The sequence below is a fragment of the Lepidochelys olivacea genome (genome assembly GCF_965140295.1).
Source record: "Lepidochelys olivacea isolate rLepOli2 genome assembly, chromosome: 6".
Taxonomy (NCBI): Eukaryota; Metazoa; Chordata; order Testudines; family Cheloniidae; genus Lepidochelys; species Lepidochelys olivacea.
The window spans coordinates 56,097,557-56,109,568 of NC_140416.1; the positions used below are offsets into that span (position 1 = coordinate 56,097,557).

The window sequence follows — 12,012 nt, forward strand, 5'->3', positions numbered from 1 at the left end:
CAGACATGCAGGAAGGAGCATAACAACACGGGACATGATTTCAGTTTGCTGAAGACAGCAAACAAACAACTCCAGGTTGTCGGTGGCATTCACAGAGCAGATGCAGAAAGTGGAGTGCCAGTTCTGAGCCCAAGAGATGAGCACCCAGTGGTGAGATTGCATCATACTGCAGGTTTGGGACAAGCAGTGGCCCCAGAACTTTCTGATATGAAAGGCCATATTCCTGGATCTGTGCACCAAGCTTGCCCCATCCCTTCAGGGAAGGGTCACCAGAATAAGAGCTGCATTGACAGTGGAGAAGTGAGTGGCAATCGCACTCTGGAACACCAGATTACTGCTTGCTGATCAGTGAGAAATCATTTTGGATTATGCAAATGTTTAGGGCCAATCATCTCCTACTATGCAGGCCTATCATTCTTGGTAAAGTGCAGGATCTAGTGGATGGATTTGCAGCAATGTGGTTCCTGAATGGCGTTGGGATGATAGACGACACACATATCCCCATTTGGTGCCAGCCCACTTTGCCACAGAGTACATGAGTAGAAAAGGCTAGTTTTCCATGGTTATGCAAGCACTGGTGGATCTCAGGGGATGCTTCACCAATCTCAGCATGGGCTGGTCAAAGAAGGTGCCTGACGCTCACATCTTTAAGAGCACAGGACTGTTCAGAAAGCTGGAAGCAGGCATTCTTTCCCAACTGACAGACCACCACTGGTGATGTTGAAATGCCAGTAGTGATTCTGGGGGACCCACCCTAGCCCATGTTCCACTAGCCTGTGAAACCATACACTGACCACTGAAATAGCACCAAGGAAAGATTCACCTACTGGTTCAGCAGGCGCAGAAGGACTGTTGACTGTACTTCTGGCAGACTGAAGGGACACTAAAGGTGTTTACTCACTAGAATGGATCTCAGTGAGCAAAATATCCCAAAGGTTATAGGTGCCTGCTTTGTCCTGCATAGTATCTGTAAGGCAAAGGGGGGAAAGCTGCCACCAGGATAGAAGGGGCTGGTGGAGTGGCTGTCTGCTGACTTTGCGCAGCCAGACACAAGGGCTTTACAAAAGCCCAATGTGGAGCAATGCAGCTGACAGTAGCATCTTGTGCTGGAGTAGGCTCTGAGCTGAGAACTTTGGGTGCTCCTAAGAATGGTGTAGTGTTTGCTGTACATTTAAAAATATGATAGTGTTTTCCTGCACCTATGAATTATGTGGTGCTGTACACTTACAAGCACCTTGCGCTTTGAGTACCACTATGCATTCTGCAATGTGTTGGGAACTAATGATGATAATTTTATTCTCCAAAAATATAACTGAGTGAAAAAAACAGCGAAGAAAAACACAATGTGCAAAAATACACAGGCAATGTAATGCACTTTTTAAAACAAATGATCAGTGTGGAACTTTAAAATTGCAATGGCAGCAAACGTTTCTGTCCATTTCAGTGCATAGATGTAATCCATTGGGGGCTGCATATATAACAGCCATGGTTCTCACAAGTCAGTGTATGTGAAGCTATGATTTTCCTTGTTGTAGAGTGGTAGGAGGAGGATGTGGCCTGTGTTCACATGTGGTACGTGGGGGTGTAGGGAACAGCAATCATGGAGTTCTCCAAAGACAGCAAATGGCAGGGAGTCTGGGATTTTTGGACCTGTAGGTGGATCAAGCTCTGCACCATTTGGGTTTGCTGCCGGAAAAGACTTCTTATGTCCTTGTGCACTTCCCTCTCCTTGTGTGCTGGAACTTTCTCCTGTCCTCTTTCTTTCGCCATGCTGTTGGCCATCCTCCAAGCCCTTGGTTCATGGTTCAATGCAGCACTGGCTTGCCGGATCTCTCAGAATATGTCCTCCCTTGTCCTCTTCCTTCTCCGCCTCATCAGGATCAGGCTTTATGCAGGTGTGGAGGGGGGCACCCCTCAAAACCACCAGGCCAGAAGCTGCTGATATAAACAGACATGTACTATTGGATTTACAGTCACAGTGGAAAGCCAAAGATCCATTTAAAAACTCCCTTCCCCTATTTCCAGAAACACTTAATAAGAAATATTTATTGACACTTTAGCTTTGGAGCGCCTTGGCACAGCACCGCTCTCCAGACCCAGCCAGGGTGAGTATTGCCTGACAAAGGTGGGGATGGGGAGATAGGATTTTCTGTAACATGAAGAGCAATAAAATTTTGGTCCCTATTCCCTGGATATGAGTATAGGGGAACAGCACTGAATATTAGCATTATTTTCAACAGGCAGTGGTGGTTTTTAGCAGATCTCTCCTGAGGGTTACAAAGACACAGAGAACATAGCTGCTACTGGTGTCCCACAGCTGCCCAGGCCTGTTTGCCGCTAGCCTCTTTACTCAGCAGTGGTGCCAGCCAAAGTCATTGGGAAGTGGCATGGGAAAATGTCCTACCATGGAGGAAGAAATAAAGCTGCCATCCCTAGAAACCTTTGGGAGCAGATTGCAAAGTATCTCCAGGAAATGTTCATTGAGATCTCTCGGTAGGATAAGAGGGACATCCCTATGTGCATAAACAAAGTGCTTTGTGTGCTCCCACACACCTAACCCAGCAGGGGCAATGAAAAGCAGATACCAACTCTACCTCTGTTTGCTGTTCCTCTACCTCTTCTTGTATGAGTAAAACAGTGAAAAGTCTAAACCTGTGTCTTGTTAACTAGGGGAGGGGCCAGGCACCATCTTTAAATTTAAACATTGTAAGGAAAAAAAAATGCACGCACTTACCCAAGTTCCCTTCCCCTTCATCAGGCTCATCAGTGCTCGCCTGGCTAGACTGTGGCAGAGTCCCAAACAGGTCATGACATGGATGAAGCCCACCTGCTGTGTCTCTTCCCACTGCTGTTTACAGCAGGGATCTCTGCTTTGGGGTCCTCCAAGGTATCCATGGTAGTCTGCATGGTGCTGGTGAGATCCCTGCCAAGTATGGCATGTAGCCCGGCAGGTCAGCGGCTCAGCACTAGATCGATTTTTGGCCTCCCTGGCTTTGTGATATGCCTGCCACAGTTCCTTCACTTTCCTGCAGCACTGCTGCTGATCCCTGTCATAGCCCTTTGCCTGCATCCCCTGTGTAACCTGTTGAGAGACGTCCGTGTTTCTACGGCTGGTCCATAACCGTGTCTGCACAGTCTTCTCCTCACAGGCCCAGGAGACCGAATACCTCCTGTCTAGTCCAGGCAGAAGAGCCTCTAGACTGAGCAGTGTTCTTCACTGCAAGGTCCATGAGCCAGTGGCGGCTCCCACTGACCCTAAGTGCAGCTCGCTAAGTTCACTCTAAGCCGCGCAGCCATGCAACACGCAATAAATAGCCGTGCAGCAGCTCTAAAAAGGACCTGGAGAGGAGAGAGATAGGGGGCGGGCAGGAACTGGGGAGGGGAGCAAGTTGGGGCTTGCAGGGCTGCTGTAGGCCTCTCCCCTGGCCCTGGAGCTCCTTGCTGCCAGAGGGGAGAGAAGGGCCTCTTCCCCATGAGCTCTTCCCAGGGAGAGGACACGGGGGAGGGGAGGGAAGGGGAGCCTGCCAGCACCCCAAACTCCTCATTCTTGCCCCCCCCCGAGCCCGCACCCCCAGCCAGAGCCCTCACCCCCCCGCCCCAGCCCTGAGCTCCCCTCCTGCATCCTGAACCCCTCATCCCCAGCCCCACCCTGCAGCCCTCACCCCAACCCTGGGTCCCTCCCACACCCAAACCCCTCATCCCCAGCTTCACCCTAGAGGCCTCACCCCCAGCCAGAGGGGAGAAAGGAAAACAGAGGAACAAACTGACCAACGAACGTTTGGACTGCCTTACTAGGATTGTGATGATAGATTACAAATACTGCATGAACAAAGTCAAGGAGGAACAGGCACACTTTCGCTCATCCAGTTTTTAAAGTAAGTTTTGCATTATTCTGCTCTTAAAAAGTTTACTTGCACAGGTGCCTTTTTAATTCCATATATTTTCCTGGTTATTATTTTATAAAAGGAGTATCCTCGTTTTATTGCACGAGTAGACTTTGTTTCGTTACACGAATGGCTCTGTAACATTACATCATTAAGGAGTAGCGAGCAATGTGTTAATTTAGTAGTCGATGTGGTTCTCACACTGAAGGTTTTTTGCCAAGTGGCCCCCACTTCAAGAATAGTGAAGAGCACTGCTCTAGAGCATGGAGCCACCACAGTCACTTGGGCAGCTGCATACAAAGGAGTGCTGCTAGGTGTGCTCACCAAGGTAGGCAGTTATGAAAGACATTTCATAAGACATGCAGGGGGCTTTCAAGGGAATGTGTGGGGTTTCCAGACTGTGTGACCCCTCTGTGACCAAAGCAGTCACTGTCGCGGGGACTGGGGCATCGTGAGACAGCCGCTGGAGGACTTTTCAGGTTGACACAGCTTGTGCCGTGTCTACACTTGCACTGCCTGGACCTCAGCAGGTTGGCCACTGCTCCACGCCATTCAGGGAGGTGGTTTTACTGAGGCACTGTAACAGGACGCTTACTGTGAAAATGGACACCTGCTCAAATAACTCAGTGCAAGGAGACTTACGCCAGCCTAACTTTGTAGTGCAGACTAGGCCTAGGTAATAGGAAATTTCCAGGGTTACTGCTGGTGAAACGTATTAAAATGTTAAGTGTTACCTAAGGGCTAAGCATTGTAACTAAAAGTTGCTTCGGGGGGGGTTCTTGAAATCATCAGATATCGTGACTGCCTAGTAACCCATTTAAACAGTTTGAGCTGTTTGGTTCCCACAGATCTGCGTTGGTTGTCCCAAAATCTTCCACATATGAGTGACTCCCTAGACCGTGTCCAAATAAGAAACACTTCACATGATACTGCTACCTTTATATCACTGCAGGTACAGTACTGTTGTGTCATCTCTACTTCGAAAGCAAATTACAGAAGGGTAAGGCCCTCGTGCCCTCTGACTTTTACAGCACTGAAAATATTGTCAATACTCAATGAAGGAGAAAATAAAGACTACTACAAAAAGAGCAGAAAAGAAGTGGCAGTCACACAGATAAGAGATGGATGGCCAAAGTATGAAGCTGGGAATTCTCACTAGAAACCCGACCTTATGGAAAAAAGCTTCTACACCACTAATTCAAGACAGCAGCCACTTAAAAGGAGGAGCTTGCCTGAAGATTTCAAGCCTGACAACTCTGAATCTAAAGGAGAGCATTTTCCTTTGTAAAAATATAAAAGAGAAGTTAATGCAGTGAATTGCTAAAGGCAGCCTTCTAAAAGAAGTGCTTCTCTCTTCTAGCTAAGAATAAAAGGGAACTAAATTCAAGCTAAGCTGTTATTAACTTGGAACTTTCAGTGGCATTTAAGAGCAAGGAAAGAGTAGTAAAGAGAAGAGCTAAAATCTCAGTGCAGAAATTCCCAGCGTAGACAACCCGTCACTCTAGAATCTATTCTGAAGTCAGCTGAAAACAGACAAGAATAGAACCTCCTGCTAAGGAAAAACTTCACTGTAAAGCAAAACAGAACTTAAAAAAGACACTTCTCAGGAAGACCCTCTGAAGCCAACTGTGCTGGTGAAGAAGCCCCAAGAGGGAAAGGGGAGAAGACAAATTGTCAAAAGTGGGGTAGCATCCAGAGCTTCAGGACCTGCTAAGCCATGCCGTGCTGTTTTCAAAACCTTAGCTTCTATTCTTTGGAATTCCAGGTCATCAGATAAAAGAGACCAGGAAGACAAGCGGTTACAAAACATTAAGAATTCTGAGAGACAAGGTGGGTGGACCAGCTTCTGTTGGTGAGAGAGAAGAAGATTTGGAGCTTATACAGAGCTCTTTTTCAAGACCTAACCTGAAGAAGAACTCTGTGTAACCTCCAAAGATATTACCTTACCCACCTTGCGTCTCTAATATCCTGGAAGTGACATGGCTACAACACCACCACATAACGATGTTTGTTACTTTACAACAAGCTTGCTCACTACATTAATGTTTCCAACTGTGCTTACTGAACCATGGGTATTTGCTATGTGGAAATGCCAAGTCCTCTTAGGTGCATTTTCACATTGTTATCTTAAGACATTCTGCCTAAATCTTTACAGTGTGTACGCATGATCCAAAGTCATTATTAGACAGCTTGATGCCAACTGCTCAGGGGGAGATGAAAAAATTAATTTTATCTCAATTATCTGGTCTCATATCCTGCTGCTCTAGGAAAAAAGCCTTAAATCTGAGAACCTGAAGGCTGACCACAGGGAAAAGGGTTTTATTGAATGCAAAAAAGGCATTCCCTGAACCATCCCCAACTGAAACTCAGTATGAACTGATCTCTACAATATGTAAAACATTCAGATCTGCTCACACCAGGTCAATCTGTGTTGGAAGAGGTACTCCAAGAGAGCAGCATTGCTCCACCTATTGTGTTCTGGTCCCAATTTCATAGCTTTTTGAACTGAGGTTCTAGTTTATATGGAACAAAATACTTTGGATCATGATCCCTGTGGAGTTTACTACCTGTTTTATTCACACCCCTAATAGGATCTCTTGCTCCCCATTGTTTGAAGGGATGTAGTCAGCACCTACGTGGTAAGCTGCTGAGCTGGCCAGCTTTCTATAACTTACTGTAGGGCTGACACATTGCACATGTTAGAGAAGATCTGGATACATACAAACACCCCCTCCCCACCTCCAAGAGCCTATAAAGAAGTCTTGAGTGAAGGTTGGATTATAGGGGCTCTCCTGAATCCCTTCTGGGACTAACCCAGTGAGAGCTCACTAAGGATAGAGGTACATCGTTTTCCTAGCTTAATGACACCCTGAATGTTGTGGTGAGAGTGGCTTTAGTGGGGAGATGTGCTCTGCAAGCATTTCAGATTGCATTTGTTTCCCTGTGTGTAGGTTCTATTTTGATGTATCCAGTTTAGGTGTGGGCATCAGCTCTATTTACTGGCTTCACTTTAAAAAGCAAGAAACCTTTCCACCTTCTTAATAACAGTGTCTCTTCCTAATTTTCTTACATTGAGCCAAATTCTTCTATCCTTGTCAAAATTCCCCATCAGCTTCAAAAGGGTTTTGTCTGAGGAAGAAAAGCAGCATATGGCACATAGTTTGTGGTTAAATATCATTGCCAGGTATGATACAGAATGCAATTGATAATTAACAGCTATGTGACCCTAAAACAGGACTAGCAGAAGCTCCACAGGCTTGGAATGATCTACATTCTGGCCTCAGCATAAACAGAAGGTGCAGATCACTGGATCAGGCCTTTTCAGCCCACTGTCTCAGTCGCATTAGATTTGTTAGACCCAACATCAAATACCAAACCTGAAAGTTAAAAATCAGAATGAGAAGCAGTGTTTTCTTAACTCTCATGCTCTAGGGGAAAATACCCACAAGTTTTGCCTGACAACTGCAAGATTAATTATTAGTATAGAGTCATTAAAGATCTGGAAAACTGCCCACTGTACCAGGGAAATTCTACAAGTGGAAAGCCAAATGATTTTCTACAACTGGTGGCTTTGTTTTCTTTAACCATTTTTCCTACAGGGCATCTCAGGATACTACAGATTGCATATTAGGCTGTTTACAAGTGTGGAAAGAGAATTACCCAGCCCAGACCCAATTCTCCCTGAATGCTGCTCCATGCCAGCTATCCTCAAAAGAGTCTTGCAAATTCCCAGTTTCTGAATGAGCTACACGAGTCCAGCTGTAATTGTTCAGATCCATAAAGGAGGCCTCTAGTAATCCCAGAATGAATGCAGAACAGGAGACAAATCATTACAGTACACCAGGAGAATGTAGGGTGAAGATCATCATGACAAATGGCCAGCAGGAAGCACACTGAACTGATCTGACAGGAACCCATCTGTCCGAGAGGCAGTCCAAACAGAAATCTGCTCATAGCAGGAAGGACAGTCAAGAATACATAATTTTGGAACATTCAGCAGATGTTCTGTAACTGACATTGAGTAATTGGAGAACACTGGCATGTTGCGAGACTGTGGGTCTCCCCATCTTTCCTTTCCCATTACCCTGATTGCTGATGTTTCTTGACAAGTTTACATAACACTCGCCTCAGGGACCACAGCTGGTTTTGATACAGGAGAGGATTTCAGACACTGGTGTCAGCACAAGTGAATTATCCACTAGAGACACTGGGAAGGAATCTCTTATGGACTTATAGGCTCTTAAAATAAGAATCTCATCTTTCTAGCACTTCATAGGATTGGTTGGTCATGTGCCAAATCAACCACTGAAAGCCTTCTCTGATGAGTGCATCTGAAAGGGGGTAGGACCACCTCTACCAGTAAAAAGGCTTTTGAAAGCAGCAAATGGTGTGCATCTTCTGCACACAACCCCCTTAAAAAAAAAACATTCAAGTCTTTCAGCCTCCCTGCTGCCCAAAGAAGTCCTAAGTGACTGACAAAGGCAACATCAAGTGAAATATAAAAGCTGTCTCTGCCTATGCACTCTGTAGGGCAAAAGGAAGCCATGAAGAGAACTTGTAAACAAACCTTGATGGGAAAACGTCACTGCCTCAGAAGGCGAACACTGCACTGTTGGCTGCTGAATACGAGTCTGGTCACAGAATACAGGATTTTTAGGATTCTGTGTGTTTGCTTTAACAATTAAGTTGTGTTCCCCGTGGCCCTCCCACAGCGTGAGGGGAGTTCATTCATGACCCCAAATGAAGTTGGAGAACACTCCAGGAAGAGTTGAGTGATGTGCTGCTGCCCTGCAAGAACACCAATAAAGAAAAATCTACAAATCAGACACTAACACTTGTTAACTGTCCCAGGCTCACAGCACAGCCCTAACCATCCCAAACGGTGGGATACAGAGGTGGATTCTCCAAGAACAATGGATCACTGAGGATACCACCTCCTGGCCAGTCAGGCACAAAAAGCATTTTTGGCCTCCACAAGTATGCCCCACCTTGACAACCAGAAGACAGGTGCCTTCTACTGAGGATGCTACAGCAGATGCTGCTAGTTTCTCAAAGTGCTTCCCCTACCAATCAATCAACTTCCCCTCCATTTTAGCTGGGATTGATCTTGAGACAGATTTTCATCAAGATCCCTATTTCTTTTAGTAGCCGAGAAGAGAGCACTGTACACACTTACAACAGAGCTTGGTGTCATCTTACTGGCAGCACTGTAGTCCACACAGTCCCCCAAAACATTACAACTGGAGAGAGGATAAGACTGAGCTCTCTGGGACCCAGTGGTAAAGGCTCTCTGGGAGGAGGAGCAGATGCCCATCACAACCCTCTGGAACCTATGCAAGAAAAAAAAAGCAAAACCGGCTTAACACAACTCTGTCTATTCCTGCTAGGTCCAGCACAAAGGAACAATAACCCCAAGAGATCACCCATTAAACACAACCAGCATCTTTTCTATGCCATCTACCAAACTGAAGCCAGACTGAAAGGAGTCTAGGATCTCATAGGTGAAGAGATGCTGCCAGCAGTAGCATTCCACAGTGTTAGATTACCTTATTCAAGAAAGAGACTGGGAGTAGGGGCAGTTGTTGGCATTGTCATTAGTTTCAGGGGCAGATTTACTTAACATAAACTTAACTTACTTAACAGATAGAACAATGGACTGGGACTCAGAAGACCTGGTTTCCATTTCAGGCTCTGCCACTGGCCCACTAGGTAACACTGGGAAAGTCATTTCCCTCAGGACCTCAGTTTTTGCATTTGCAAAATGGGGACAATACTGCTCTCAGATGTAAGATATGAAAAGCACTATAAGAGCTAAGTATTACCTCATTCACAAAGGGACCCTAACTCTCCCTCTGGATTTCATTAATCAAAGTGAACTGAATCAATGCCCAGGAGGTGGTGTGTAATTCCAACACTTTCTGAACCTCTACTTTCCAGACAAGCAAGGTTCATTTTCCCTTCCTGCACTGGCTCGATATCCATGGTGCTGGAAAGTGAACAAATCAAAGAATCATTTTACACAAAGAAGTATGATTAGGGCCCTACCAAATTCACAGCCCTGACAAACATGTGACAGGCCGTGAAATCAGACCTCCCACGTGGAATCTAGCTATTGGAGGGCAGTGGGAGAGGCAGGGCTGGGGGCACCCCAGCTGGGGGCTCCTAGCTGCTAGTCTGGGCTGGGCAGGGCGCAGGCCTGGACAGCCGCTCTCAGGGGGAGATCAGACCCACCTCCAGGTACCTTCCTCGACTGCAGGAAGCTCCACGGCTGCTGCTTTCAGAGCCCAGCCCCGAAGGCAGTGCAGAAGTGAGGGTGGCAATCCTGCAACCCCCCTACAACAGTTCTGTGACCCACCCCCCCGACCTCCTTTTGGGTCAGGACCCCCATGATTACACCACCATGAAATTTCAGATGTAAACAGCTGAAAACATGAAATTGACCAATTTTAAAACCCTCTGGCTGTGAAATTGATCAAAATGGACTGTGAATTTGGAAGGCCCCTAGGTATGATCACTCCTTGCAGCATGAAGTACTGGAATCTGAACTATATAAAGACAGTTTAGAATGATAACATGGCCTTTCTCCAAAACAGTTCTACTAGTCTAACTTTTACAGAGGTTACAGCAGAAGAAAAGGGCCTCTCAGCATCCTTCACTGCAGTGACATAGGACCATATGAACTTCCAAGGCTGCAATCCATGAGCTTCACATCTAGTCTTCTGTTTAGGGACTCTAATCCTCTGCTTTTCAACTTAATTTCTTGCAGGTCATCCATGAATCATATCATGATAATCACATAGTTCTTGTTCTTCCTGCTTTTATTCAAACTTTAGAGAGAGACTTCTTTCTGGGGTTGTAACTTGGCACTTGAAGACGGCTGCAAGGAAGTTTAATGAATATGCAGGGAAGACAAAGTATGTTATGATGCAAATCTTAACTAAGGATTTTACAGCATTTTACACAGAGTTAAGACCAACACCTTCCTCTCCTGTGACATAGGTGTTATAAAATGGGAGGTATAAGGAGATGGAATTAATTATTAAGCATGACACCAGAACAGTGGCAGAGTCAGAACTAGAACTGCAGAATCCCGATACTCAGTCTCCCGCTCGAACCACAAGCCTACACTGTTCCCGTGTACTTGATTATACCACTTGAGATAGACTAATACCTGATTAAACTACATAAGTATCATAGTGCACTATAGTGGGAAAAGAAAAAAAATCCCTATCCAAATTTGAAAATGTTCTACCATTTGTTATGTTAAACATTAATGTAATGGTCTCTTGTTGGTGACCTTGTAGGATTCCATGAATGCATCCTATGCTACTTTTAACCCTCACTGTGTCATGACTTTGCTCATGAAAAAATCTGCACCATAGATTACACTGGAAGTAGTAGTTCCCTACGACCATTTCTACCATTGCCGTAGAGCTCAGAGACCCCGAAGACGGTCAACTCTCGTACTACGCCATAGGATAGTGTTATTAGGATGGAGAGAGGAGATAGAAAAGGATAGATAGAATATGATCGCCACGGTGCAAGAGGGATTTCAGCAACTTTACAGAGACTTGATCCTCTAGTCTTTGTACACAGAAAGCGCTCACTGAAGTTAATGGAAAGTCAACTTGTGTGAAGATTACATAACTGGGCCCAGGGTTAGGGATGAGGCAGAACTTTCATTCCAAGGCTCTGTTTTTAGGCTTTAACTGTCTCAAACTATTACCCTGTGGGTTGAAGTTACTTACCCCAGAAAGACTTGGCATGTTTGGTAGTTTTTATTCTGCCGTACTGAGATATTGAAAAAGAATAATCCATTCATTCAGACTTTTTACATCCTTAAATTTTAAAAAGTTTAAATTTAAAGATCTTCACACTTGCCATGGACTAAGCTCTCTGTGAAACAGAAAGCCTTTCGTCTGTTTGAAAATATCTGGTTTAGACATAATGGAATAATAAGAATTGCATGCTGTGATCTTCTACATGGATTTTAAATGCATCAAAGTGCACTGCTCAAAAGGAATGTGTATCTTCAACCTGGCATATTTCAATCTCTCATCAAAAAAATAACTTTCTTTCAATGGGAACTTTTACTTTGAATTGTTTCATTTGTACAAGAGGGAAATCC

The 12,012-nt window shown here is 45.2% G+C and overlaps 1 protein-coding gene across 3 annotated transcripts in view; it reads right to left on the minus strand.

Moving 5' to 3' along the window:
* The window catches only part of AMBRA1 (autophagy and beclin 1 regulator 1), a 199,969-nt gene that overhangs the window by 178,702 nt on the left and 9,255 nt on the right, over nt 1–12,012 (minus strand). For 2 of the 3 annotated variants that reach the window (XM_084631221.1, XM_084631219.1), the window contains exons 1-3: nt 9,707–9,861; nt 9,061–9,214; nt 8,452–8,672 (exon numbers count right to left, since the gene is read on the minus strand). The exons of the other annotated variant lie outside the window; for it this stretch is intronic. The gene's annotated coding sequence lies outside the window, so the exon portion shown is untranslated. Of the gene's footprint in view, nt 1–8,451; nt 8,673–9,060; nt 9,215–9,706; nt 9,862–12,012 lie in introns of those variants that run through there. 3 annotated transcript variants of the gene reach the window in all.